The sequence below is a fragment of the Mus caroli genome, chromosome 2, assembly GCF_900094665.2.
Source record: "Mus caroli chromosome 2, CAROLI_EIJ_v1.1, whole genome shotgun sequence".
NCBI classification, from domain to species: domain Eukaryota; kingdom Metazoa; phylum Chordata; class Mammalia; order Rodentia; family Muridae; genus Mus; species Mus caroli.
In genome coordinates, this window is record NC_034571.1 from 23,103,798 (window position 1) to 23,114,726 (window position 10,929).

Below are 10,929 nucleotides of genomic sequence, written 5' to 3' on the forward strand. Positions count from 1 at the left end.
AGAGAGAGAGAGAGAGAGAGAGAGAGAAAGAAAGAAAGAAAGAAAGAAAGAAAGAAAGAAAGAAAGAAAGAAAGAAAGAAAGAAAGAAAGAAAAAGATCTACCAGGATTGATGGTGCTCAGAGTCTGGGATCCCTCCCAGACCAGAGAAGAAAGAAAGATGCCTCCAAGGGATCTCTCACGCCCTTTCCTGGGATCAGCAGTCAAAGCAAAGGCTTTGGCTGAGTGGGGCTGGCTTCTTTAGATTTAAAGACTGTTACTTGGGAACTCAGTGTCTAGTTAACTGAGAAAGTCACCTTCATCATCCACTGTGGGTGACAAGCTCTGTGTATTAACTCACTCCCACAGACTGGGCTGGGTCCCCTGACTTTTGTCTCTACTTTAGGGACGAGACTGAAGAAAGGGAAGCTTCTGTCATGGGCCTCTGTATGGCTGCACTGAACAAACTGCACTGTGATCTGAAAGCCAAATACTCCCCTGTTCCCTCCCAGCCTGCGGACTTGGGACCCTCGGTGGCACCATGTCCCACTTGTGACCACGCTGAACCCTCACTGAGCACAGTAGGGTTAAGAGTGGGTCAGAGCCAAGCCACCCACCTCGGTACCCGACTCCAAGGGGTCTATACTCTGAGCAACCTCTGGAGTGGGGAGGGGTTGGATTTTCAGGCAGGAGCTGTCCTTGTCCTTGCAGTCTCTTGAGCCATCCCCATACCTACAGTGACAGCTGTCAAGTCTTCTGTGGTTTCCATGAATGAGACAGGAAGGTATTCCCGTCAGCAGGGATCTATACATACCTTAGACTTCCAACAGTTTCCTTGGTCTTCCAGAAGCTCCTGAGAGGTTCCTAGCAAGGAAAAGTCAGCATGATATGGATCCATTCGGGGCTCTGCAAGTCCAAACAGTGCCTCTACCTTAGGACACCATGCCAGGCACTGCATACGTGCCAGAGGAGCCTCCTTCCTCAGCAAACTGTGCCCAGTGCCAATGCTGCTGGCCCAAGGAGCTGCCACGTGCTCCTTCCTTGCCAGCCCAGCTAGTCAGAGCAGGGGTGGGGGATGGGGCAGCCAGGCCCCCAGCCTGCTCCTCCTCCTTCAGAACAGCTACTTCATTAGCCTGCCCTCTGGCCTCTGCAGCTCTCTCCCTCAGCTTTCCAAGGGCCAGGGCACAGGACACAGGGAATGAGAACTCAGTCATAGGCCTGAGGCCTCAGACACGGGACCTTTTTTGAAGGCAGCACTAGAAGGGTATGAGAAAGAGCCCGAGAGGGGAAGGCACTCTGCAGAGCCCTCTCATAAGGGACCCCCCTCCTGCCCTCCCACAGTTATCCATGGCCGTCCAATCTACTCCACGGTCTTTCAATCAGAAAAAGAGGGAGGTCCCAGCTAGCAAGCAGCTAACTCCAACCCTGCCCATGAAGGGGCTGTCGGGGACACTGCCCCTCCCTTCTTTCCCAGGCTGCATCTGGGTCTAGCTGAACAAGCCACCCACTCCCTTGCTGCTGGTCCGGACTACAACCGGGGCAAGAATGTTCCTCCCACCACCCCAGCTTCCTGAACAGCCCAGCTGGGACAGCTGCCAAGTGGGCAGTTCTCCTGGCTGGCCAGCAGAGAAGGACTGTGAAACCAGAGCCCAGCTCTGTGGATGACCTCTCTCTCATATTTCCTTCCTCATCTCTAATCAAGGGGTCTCCATACTGCTGTGGTGACCCTGGGCATCCTGCCTTCCCAACCTTGCCTACCCTGGTTCCCCACCCCAACCCCAAGAGAGCTCCATCTGTAGTTGGCTGTGTAGGTAGAATTGAGGCCCCTGGTGAGGTCATCTTGGCACTAGTCTGTGTTTCCAACCCCAGCTTACTCACTCCTGGGACCAGACAGGCTATGGAGGAAGTCAGGCAGCTGCCCATAGTCTGTGCCCATTCCAGGTGTATGTTTCAAAACCTCTGGATATCCAAAGAATCAGAGGAGGTACTAGAGATGGGGTGCTGGAATTCACAACTAGATACTTTTACTGTCCAACTAGATACAGAGCTGTCCATCTATGTGCCTTGCTGTCAGCTTGTCTCTAACATACATTTACTGAGCACCTACTGCATACAAAGTAGCTCCTGGGAACCCAGAGACACCTAAGACCCAGGTCTGGCATCCAGGGGCTTATGAACCAGAAAGCAAAGATGGAGGGAGGGGGCCCCCTCATGGCTGCCCACGGAGCTGCTCATTTCAGAAAGGGAGCAGAAACTTTCTGGCTAACCACTGTTGCCAAAGGTCTCAATCTCTGCCTTGAGGCTGGTTGCTGGCCCCACCAGCATGAGACTTCTCCGGGACAATGTGGGATCCCGAGATAAGGGACCCCTGCTTATCCCAACAAACCCAAACAAAACTGAGGTCAGGCTCTGCTCACCAGACTGACAAGCTGACTAGAGAGAAGGAGGTAAAAACATTGCCTAAGCCTTCTGTGTCCCAGTCTCTGTGGTATGTGAGGGAAAAACACCTAGTTAATATAGCCCTGGGGCAGTGGCTGGGCCAGGCAAACTCTAACAGTTGCATAGTCACCAGGACTTTGGACAGGGGTGGTGGCTGCAGGCTGGGACTGGTGGCTGGTCAGCACTGTAGGAGTTGTTGTTGACCCCAGTATGTTATCCTGCGCAGGTCAAGGAGAGGGAGGCTGTGCCCATGAGTGCTGAAGGGCACAGCTCATATCCAGGGTCTAAAGGGCAAGGTCCTGTTGACACTTGCATGGATGTAGGCTACTCTCCTCATCTCTCCTGCCACCAGGCAGAATTGTGGTCCAACCTACCCAATCCCACCCCCCCACCCCACCCCACCCCCACAATCCCATTCCACCTTATTCCACCTGTATTAGACTAGAGTCAGAGAACTTATGGAGTGTCTATATATATTAAGGGGATTTATTGTAATGACTTACAGTCTGCAGTCCAACTAACCCAACAATGGGCAGCTGTGAATGGGAAGTCCAAGAATCTAGTAGTTGCTTAGTTCCACGAGGCTGGATGTTTCTGTTGGTCTTCTGTGTAAGCTGGAATCCTGAAGAAGCAGGTTCCAATAGATGTGCTGGCAAGTAAGTGCAAGCAGGAGAAGAAGAGTGAGCCTTCTTTCTTCCGATGTCCTTATGTAGGCCTCCAGCAGAAGGTGTGGCCCAGATTAAAGGTACGTACCACCACCAAGCCTACACCTAAACTGTTCTTTCTTAGAACTTGCTCTGTCCCAGGCTGGCCTTGAACTCAGAGATCTGTTTGCCTCTGTCTCCTGGGATTAAAGGTGTGTACCACCTTGCCTGGTCCTAAGCTTTCATGGCCACTATGCGGTCAAGACCCGGATCAAAAGCATGTGTCTTCCAGCCTCAAGATCTGGATCACAGATGTGCCCATCATTTCTGGATTATAGTTCATTTCAGATATAGTCAAGTTGGCAACTGAGAATAAAGCCATCATATCACCCCACATATAAACTGTCCGTTTTATAGCATTCTTAGAACTTTCTGATTTTTTTGACTCTCCTAGTTTATGGGAGGGGCATGGTTAAAAAAAAAAGTAGCCCTGTGGGTAGAAAAGGGGGTGGGGAGGATCTTGAGGGTTATAAGAAGATTGGGTATATGGGAGAAAGGGAGCCTGTAGGCTGGAGTGGGGAGCTTTGAAATGTATAAATACTTGTGAGTAGGGGTTGAGAGTGCCTAAAGGCTAGCATGGACCTGGATGAGCTGATAGGCACCACAGGCACATGTTAACAGGAGAAACATAGGTCCCTTTTGCCAGAGAGAAGGGAAATGGCTCCTTTTGGTAAGTGGGAAGCAACTTCACAAGTTCCTGAGCAATGCTGGCTTTTATATCTAACCACCAGAAATCCTCCTATATCTGGGTTAAGCTCATTTCTGGACATTTGGACTGCCTTTTGGAGTTTAGGGGTTGAGTTTCCTTTGGCTCGGACACTGGAGCATACCAGGAAGGAAGCACACTACAAGCAGAGTCACCGTTGATTCCATTCTCCAGGGTGGGGGCTAGCTCCAGGCTACAGCCTTACCCAGGTGCACAAACTCAGCAAGGTTTGTGGCAGACTGGCTTCCCCTGCCCTCAACACCCTGAGACTTCCTTCTAACCCAGCGGGCTCCCACCTGCTGAACAGCCCTGCAGGGCTGAAAGGTTGCAGACCATCCCTAAGGGGGTACAAGTCCCTAGCAAGAAGGTGCTGGTGGGGAGGGTCTTCTCCAAACTCCACATGTGGCCCTGCAAAGAGGACACTAGCAGCAAGATGGGCGCTCTCTCTGCCCCACTCAGAGGAATGTATAAACTGACATGATAGCGCTGTGGTGTAGCTATTAGAGAGAGAACAGCCAGAGGTAACTGTGAGTGTCCAGAGCAGAGAAAGAAGTAAATTGAACATGGACAGTAGATGGAACCTGGCCATGAAAGGCTCATGTAGGGAGGGATGGAGAGAGAAGAGAGAGAGGGAGGGAGGGAGGGAGGGAGGGAGGAAGGGAGGTATAGTAGGGTTATAAGGGGAAGAGGTAGCTGAGGGAGGGAAGTCCGAGCACTGGAGGGAGTTTAGGGTAGGGGAGGAGGTTGGAAAAGTAAGGAAATATTACATTGTTACACTTTGAAACGTATAACAGGCACTTGGGACACTTGAGAGCCAGGAGGCCAGCATGTACTTTGATATGCTAATGCACACTAGATAGCCATTTATCCCTTTGGGTTTTTGGAGTTTGGAGAAATGGAGTCTCCTTGGGACTTGAGAAGGAAAGGGTGCACAGGAGCCTGGATGCTCTGCGCAGCCCCTCTGAGTAGTGCCGGTCGGTGTGAAGGAGCTAAAGGGGCCAAAGGGCAGCTGTGCGTGCAACCTCTCAGCGGTCCCTCTCATTGTACAGATGAGAAAACTAAGGCAGGACAAAGCCTTTGGGTGACATGGTTTTTTTTTGTTTTGTTTTGTTTTGTTTGTTTGTTTGTTTTTTAAAGCCAGGCAAGTGGCTTGTGCTTGTACCTCCAGCCCAAGCCCTGAACTTTGATCCCCAAAATCTATCTTAAAAAAAGAGACGGGGCACCATGGTGCATGCTTGTGATCTCAGCAATGTGAAGGTGGTAACAGGAGCTTGCTAGCCAGTCGGCCTCACCTATTTGTTTAGTTCCAGGCCAATGAGACCCTGTCAGAAAAACAGATTCAGGGTAAGTCAGAATCCTCCCGGGGAGCAAGTGGCAACTCTCCCAGGACAGGCATTCCAGAAAGACGCTGGGCCTCTTCCTGGCCTTGGCCAGCGGGTGTGAGAACTGCACCGCCCAGAGGACCGGGACTTCTTGGCACAGTATCAGCCCCCACCTCTGGGCTCCTGCCCTGCTTGAGTTCCTGTGATGATGAACTGTGGAACAATAAGCAGAATAAGCCCTCTCCTCCCCAAGTTTCTTTGGTCATGGTGTTTCATCACAGCAATAGTAGCCCTGGCTAAGAAGGTGCCCACCCATCATTTATTTCGTCCTGTTACATTTTCCACTATCCTTGGGAGCTTTGCCTTCCCAGCTAATTCCCGGGACTCTGGGGCTGTTTAAGTACCTGTGTAGAACCTCCCTTGGGGCCCGGGCAGTCAGGGAACTGTACCACAGAGGCAGGGAAGAACACAAGCATTGTAGAACTAGGTTTGAATGCCCCAGGTACCTAGGCAGAAGCACCAGGAGTTGAGGCTCTGGTCTCCCCAAGAGTCAGCCCTTCCTGAAGAGGACACTTGGCAGGAAATACTGCACCCTGGTGGTTATTTGTGAGTTCTACACCTAAGAGAGAGGGACCTTGCTGAGGAATGGGGCCATGGGTAGGTAGGCAGGGCTAACCTTCCACTGGACTGTCAGCTTGGGCTCTCATATAGCCCTACAGACACTCAGGACCTCAAGGAAGTACTATCCACCAAGCAAGACAGAGAAAGGGACAATGGGAGGGGAGAGGAAAAAGCGGGGACCCTGTTGTGAGAAGCAGGGAGCCCACTTCAGTGTTGATCTCCCTCAGCTCAACCAGTCAGTTGGAAGGAGAGAAGAATCAGATGAACCCTGGACACTGGAAGCTTGTCCAGTACACCTGATTCTGTCTGTTACATTGTATACATTCCAGGCTATGGTGTGGCACGGAAAATGGTCCTGGCTTACACTTAGTAATGGACTTGGATCTTGGCATAGAGATTTTTTTTTAAGATTTATTTATTATAATTAAGTGCACTGTAGCTGTCTTCAGACACACCAGAAGAGGGCGTCAGTTCTCATTACGAGTGGTTGTGAGCCACCATGTGGTTGTGGGATTTGAACTCAGAACCTTTGGGAGAGCAGTCCATGCTCTTACCTGTTGAGCCATCTCGCCAGCCCGGCATGGAGATCTTGAGGCATAATGGCTATGAATCCCAGAAGATTAAGACAGGGAGATCTCTGAGTTCAAGGTCATCTGGGACAAAGCAAGTGGCACACACCTTTAATCTGGGCCACACTTTCTGCTGGAGACTATATAAGGACTTTGGAAGAAGGAAGATTGGCTCTCTCCTTCACCTGCTTGCCTTGTGGGACTGAGCAACTGCTAGATCCGTGGACTCCCATTCACAGCTGCTGCTGCTGACCTTGTTGAGGAGTTGGGCTACAGACTGTAAGTCATCAACACGTTCCCTTACCATATAGAGACTACCCATAAGTTCTGTGACTCTAGAGAACCCTGATTGATATAACACTCTTACCTGATGCTGTTGCCATGGTGTGAATCCTCTCACTACAGCCAAGTTCGAGCTACCGTGGGAAGGACAGGCCATTGCTGACTGTGGATGCTGAGAACACAGCTCTGTGTGCCAGTCTGAGCAGCTCCTTCTGACCCTCTAAGACTACTTTACATCTTAGGGATGGCACAGTCTTCAGGGTCTACCTGGCTACGCAGTACAAGCTCCTGCTGATACCTAGCCAGTGAGTCTTCTTCCATGCATCTGCTTTCAGTGCCTCTGTGGCACCAAGTCATGTCCGGTATGCCCATATTTAAGTGCGGTACTTGCCTGAGGTCTTCCATACTTGGCAGAAACAACTCCCCACATAGGCTGACTGAGTAGAACTGGGGGCTTGTCACCTCCCTGGCCCACTTGTCTTTGTCACTTGTCTCAAGCCTGGAATCACATTGATTTTTGGCTTTTCTAGTGAATGCAGTCAACTTATCAAAAGGATGAAGAAAAATGGATGTGTACACTCAGGCATGCTGGGATAAGAACCCAGGGCTTAGAAATGAGGCCACTGGGCTTGCCTCTTCCACAAAACATCAGGCTCAAAAGGCACTGGCTGGGTCTGCTCAACTTATAGAGCAGCTGGCTTTTAAAAAATAAAAATGAACTCTCCTCCCTGGTTTGAATCAAAAGCTAGTCAAATAAGGCAAAGGTTTTGGTGAGAGAACCAAGGGTACTCACGCAGCACAGCTTTCTAGTTAGAAGAGGCTGGACCTAATGATTAGAAGAGGCTAGACCTTGCAGAGTCAGGAATGTTACTCTTGTCTGCTGGATTGTCTGTGGCCCTTCTCAAGCAACAAGTGATCAGACTTCTGATGGAGTTGGGGCTCAGGGAGGGGCTCTCATGACATCCATGTATCAGGAGAGCACGTGAGAAGACATGGGTAGTATCAGACCCGGGTGAGTATAGCCCCACAGAGCTCCCACATGTAAAAATGAGTTAAATTTTGTTAGGACACATAAAAGGACCAGAATGAAATCAGGAAGGAAAATAAAGACATCAAGTTGTGAGTGAGGGCAGGACATTAACCAGAGGAGCAGACACTGCAAGATCTTATCTTGAAGAGGCTGGCATAACTGCTACCTCCTTGCCCCGAAGCAGAGCCAGTCTTAGTGAGACAGCCACCTCAACCTGTGCATTTCACAACGAATACATTTGTTGCTCAAATTCCTTCCTAGGAGCGACATAAATGTCTTCCCCTAAAGTCCCAATGACAAACCCACGTTCAAAGCCACCAAAGTTCATCCTGGGGAACCAGAGCTTGTTGGGCTTCCTTACAGAGGAAGGTGAATGGGTGCTCCCCACAAAAAAAAAAAAAAAGTTGCACTGTAAAGTCTTCCCCAAGCAGAGGTGAGGGCTTTCCTATACACATATATTGACCACCTCCTTCCCTAGTCTCTCTAGCCAATATACTCTAGCTCCTCCCCAAGACTATGCATGATTCGGACAGGATTGAATACAATATAGGAGGTGTGTGGTGTGGCTAGATACTCAGATGAGGGTCCCTGCTTCTGTTGAAGGTGGTAAGCACATCTACAAGGCTAGCTAAGATGGTTTCTTGGAAGAGGACACAGCTGAACTCTCAAAGGTGGCAGCTCTGTATGTTCTGCTTAAAGAGAAATTCACACACTTCACTTAACTAATTTAAAAGAGAGAGATGGTGGATGCCATGCAGGAATGAATAACTGTGGTGGGCAGGTGAGCTTTCTGGAGATGGTCCACCATTTTGTACAGCTGTGATGGATGTGGCTTGGAGAGGCACAGCCCCAGGAGGGGTTGTCTCTGGATTGCTGCTGCTGTTCCACTCCGTGTTTGTCATTGCTGGTTTTCGTACCTGGGGAAACCCTCGCTGCTTATAGTTTGGTATGACTGCCTCTTGGGAGACAGCCCTCTCCACTGGGCAATTTCCCTGCAGATCAATATGAAGATGAGTTTTCATAAAATAATATTGTTTATATGAATTTATGATTTTACAGAATTCCTGATTTAGTTTTAGAAAGTTAAAGTAGTTGAAAATTTTATGTTGTATCACCAGAAAGCTTTAGAATTAAGAATAGAATGCACCCCCTCCCTGTGGAACAGTGAGGGCTGCTTCAGATAGCAAAGGAGTGCCCTGAGCTTTCATTTGCTTTACTTAGCAAGTGTGAAGGAGGGAAATGTCAGGGGCCACAGGAGGAACAGTGAAACAGCTTTAGAAGTCTTGGAGTAAGTGAGGCCCATCTGGAGGCAAAGCCCTGAGGGCTTCTCGATGTGGAGTTTCACTCTGCTTGCTGCCTTCAGGGTCACCACATCCCGCCTAGGAGTCGTCTGAAAACTCTGAGGGGCTTGCAGCCCCTCACTGGGCAGTATCACTGGCTCTTACAATAATGACTGGTCTTTTCCAGCATTGCTACTGCAGCAGACTAAGAATTCATCCAGCATGCTCAGAAAGAACTTAGAGATGTAAATTGTTAGCAATGACCCTTAGAGAGAATTTAGAGGAATAGATTGTTTATTTATATTTATATGAGTACACTGTCGCTATGTTCAGACACACCAGAAGAGTGCATCAGACCCCGTTACAGATGGTTGTGAGCCACTATGTGGTTGCTGAGAATTGAACTCAGGACCTCTGGAAGAGCAGTCAGTGCCCTTAACTGCTGAGCCATCTCTCCAGTTCTAGGAATCGATTGTTAAAGTGTTTTTGCTAAAAGCTCTGACACAGAAAATCTTAGGGAGCAATTTAGAGTTCAGAAAGGTACACTTTTGATTACTGAACGAAGGATACCTTTGAAGGTCAGGGAACAAGAACAGTGGCATCCTGACTAGTACCAACTGACATGCCTTTCTTGCTAGAGCCGGGCTAGTGATCACCGTGACGATTAGTTCCTTATATCCCTCTTCGCCCTCAGCTTCCTGATAGGATTTAATAAAACTGTTAATGAGTAGGTGTGCACCCTGAGGAGTTAAAGTAGAAATATCTGATTTGTGATTCTCTTTTTTATGAGATTAATTTTAAGGTAAATAATAAAATCATTGGTTCTTTCTTTGTAACCACAAATTGCAGCCTGCCAATAAGAGAAACTGGCTGAGAAAAGTACCTTGCTTGCTTACATTTTGTTAATCTGTAACAAGTTGCTTAGTTACAAATGTATGTGGGTTCTTGGGAATATTTTTTTAACTTGTACTAGTCATGTTCATTCCTGTGAGGGTACTTACTGGGGAACATGTTTTTTCTATGTATAATCATTATAACTGATCACTTAATGAAAAACAGAATGTAACCACCTTGTGATTTTTGCACTGCTTAAAAGATTTGATTTTGCTGGGCAAAAGCTGTAGGAGAAAAAAACAGTCACTGGAGCTTTGCTTCAGCCACCAAATGTATGCATGTGTGTATTGTTTGTGTGTATGTCTGAGGTTGTTGGAGCTTGCTTGTTGGAGCCCTGTGTGTGTGTGTGTGTGTGTGTGAGAGAGAGAGAGAGAGAGAGAGAGAGAGATTCTCCCCCACACCCCTTTTTTTGCCAATCTCAAGGGAGTATTTGCTGGTCCCAGTGAATCAAGCTTTATTCCCTCAGTGAAAAGTCTGCTGAATGATCAATGGTCAACTCTACACCCCGCCTGTGTTTGCCCCGTGACGTTGAAGCTGGTCTTTGACATATTGTTGTGATAAGACACCGTGAATAACAGAAGCAACTTAGAGAGGAGAGGATTTATTTCAGCACAGTCCATCACTAAGGGATGTCAGGGCAGGAACTCAAACATGGTAGGCACCTAGAGGCAGGAACTGATAGAGGCCATGGAGGAAGCTGCTTAAAGACTTACTCACATTGCAGTCAGGACCACCCGCTCAAGGTGAAACCACCCAGTGAGCCAGGCCCTTCCACATCAATCATGGGTCGAGAAAACACACCACAGATTTGCCCACAGGCCAATCTGGTGAGGGAATGTTCTCAATGGAGGTCTCCATTACCAGAATGACTGAGGCTTGTGTCAAATTGACATAAAACTATTCAGCACAGGAAGGCTAGGCTCTGCCAACCTAGAAGGCACATCATTCAGTGATGTTTCAGTGGGCAGCTTGCCTGACAAGACAGCAAGAGCCCACAGGACAGTAAGTAGCAGAGATAAACCACTCCATAGATGGTTTCAGAGAACAGTGTTTGCTTTATTGCACGCCAGAGCAACCACTTACATAGTATAACACCTACAGCCTG

At 48.7% G+C, this 10,929-nt stretch overlaps 1 protein-coding gene across 2 annotated transcripts in view; it reads right to left on the reverse strand.

Moving 5' to 3' along the window:
• Positions 1–1,480, reverse strand: part of Sardh (sarcosine dehydrogenase) — a 57,830-nt gene extending 56,350 nt beyond the window's left edge. For both annotated transcript variants that reach the window (XM_029474635.1, XM_021183131.2), the window contains exon 1: positions 792–1,480. The gene's annotated coding sequence lies outside the window, so the exon portion shown is untranslated. The remainder of the gene's footprint in view (positions 1–791) is intronic.
• Positions 1,481–10,929: the final 9,449 nt, after the last annotated feature.